Below are 2,420 nucleotides of genomic sequence, written 5' to 3'. Positions count from 1 at the left end.
GACATCTGACTTCGTACATATTATTCGTGATCTGAAATCACTCATGTGTATTTACTCATCGAGTGTCAAATACACTCAAGTCTTGTTAAACCTTCACATGAAAAGAACATCTTCTTAACATTTTGTATTGAACTACTTCAATATTCATTCTATGTACTTTAACTTAAACTTATTATGTGTTTCAATCTATCTGCCAGCTGCATCCTCATCATTTCGAAGTCGGCAGGGATCAGAAGAAAAAGGCAAATATCCAGAAATTAGGGGTAAAAAATAAATCCAAAAAGGAAACTTTTATTCTTCATAGAGGATGACATGTGGGACCGACCTGCCAGCAGCGTCCTCATCGTTTCAAAGGCCGCAGGGGATCAAAAGAAAAAGGCAAATAGCCAGAAATTAGTGGTAAAAAATAAATCCAACAAAGGAAAGGTTTATTGTTCATAGAGGCTGACATGTGGGACCCATGAGCCAGCGGCGAACTCAATTTCAAAGGCGGCATATGATCGAAAAGAAAAAGGCAAGTTAGCAAAAAATCAGTGGGTAAAAAAAATCTAAGAAATGAAACTTTATTGTACAGTCCCATGAGCCAGCACCTTACTCAACGTTTCAGTGGTGGCATGAGATAGAAAGAAAAAGGAAAGTGACCAAATATCAGGAGCAAAAAATAATCCAAGAAAAGAAACTTTTATTGTACATAGAGGATGACATATGGGTCCCACTTATACAAGCTCTTTCGCTCCAAGATCTTGCAAGTTGATTGTACATAGAGGATGACATGCGGGCCCCTTGTGTCGGCAGCTTACTCAACGTTTCCAAGGCGGCAGGGGATCAAAAGAAAAAGGAAGTAGCCAGAAATTAGCGGTCAAAAATAACTCCAAGGAAGGAAACTTTTATTGTTCATAGAGTATGACATGCGGGACCCATGCGCTAGCAGCTTCCTCAATGTTTCAAAGGGGGCATGAGATCGAAAGAAAAAGACAAGTGACCAAATATCAGGAGCCAAAAATAATCCAAGAAAAGAAACTTTATTGTACATAAAAGATGACATGCGGGTCCCATTTTGCAGCAGCGGTGTCAACGTTTCAAATGCGGCTTGAGATCAAAAGAAAAAGAGGAGCCGTAAATTAGGGGTAAAAAAACTCCCAGAAAAGAAAGTTGATTGTACATAGAGGATGGCATGCGGGTCCCATGACCCAGCACCTTACTCAACGTTTCGTAGGCGGCATGAGATCGAAAGAAAAAGGAAAGAGACCAAATACCAGGAGCAAAAAATAATCCAAGAAAAAGAAACTTTTATTGTACATAGAGGATGACATATGGTTCCCACTTATACAAGCTCTTCCGCCCCAAGATCTTGCAAGTTGATTGTACATAGAGGATGACATGCGGGCCCCTTGTGTCGACAGCTTAATCAACGTTTCCAAGGCGACGAGGATCAAAAGAAAAAGGAAACATGCCAAAAATAAGAGGGTGAAAAAAATCCAAGAAAAGAAACTTTTATAGTATCGAGGATGACATGTGGGTCCCATGAGTCAGCACGCTTCCTCAACGTTTCGCAGGCTGCATGAGATCGAAAGAAAAAGGCAAGTGACCAAAAATAAGGGGGTAAAAAAATCCAAGAAAAGAGACTTGATTGTACATAGAGGATGACATGTGGGTCTGATACGTCTCCGACGTATCGATAATTTCTTATGTTCCATGCTACATTATTGATGATATCTACATGTTTTATACACATTATATGTCGTATTTACGCATTTTCTGGAACTAACCTATTAACAAGATGCCGAAGAGCCGATTCTGTCGTTTTCTGCTGTTTTTGGTTTCAGAAATCCTAGTAACGAAATATTCTCGGAATTGGACGAAATCAACGCCCAGGTTCCTATTTTGCCCGGAAGCATCAAGAACACCCGAGAGTCGCCAAAGGGAGGTCACGTGGGGCCCACACATGGTGGCGGTGCGGCCCAGGCCCTGGCCGCGCCGCCCTAGTCGTCCGGTGGCCCCGTGCACCCCTCTGACCTTGCCCTTTCGCCTACTTAAAGCCTCCGTCGCGAAACCCCCAGTACCGAGAGCCACGATACGGAAAACCTTCCAGAGACGCCGCCGCCGCGAATCCCATCTCGGGGGATTCAGGAGATCTCCTCCGGCACCCTGCCGGAGAGGGGATTCATCTCCCGGAGGACTCTTCATCGCCATGATCGCCTCCGGAGTGATGAGTGAGTAGTTCACCCCTGGACTATGGGTCCATAGCAGTAGCTAGATGGTCGTCTTCTCCTAATTGTGCTTCATTGTTGGATCTTGTGAGCTGCCTAACATGATCAAGATCATCTATTTGTAATACTATATGTTGTGTTTGTCGGGATCCGATGGATAGAGAATACTATGTTATGGTGATTATCAATCTATTACTTATGTGTTGTTTA

Source organism: Lolium rigidum, chromosome 1, assembly GCF_022539505.1.
Source record: "Lolium rigidum isolate FL_2022 chromosome 1, APGP_CSIRO_Lrig_0.1, whole genome shotgun sequence".
NCBI classification, from domain to species: domain Eukaryota; kingdom Viridiplantae; phylum Streptophyta; class Magnoliopsida; order Poales; family Poaceae; genus Lolium; species Lolium rigidum.
Note: the sequence above shows the minus strand (reverse complement) of the source record.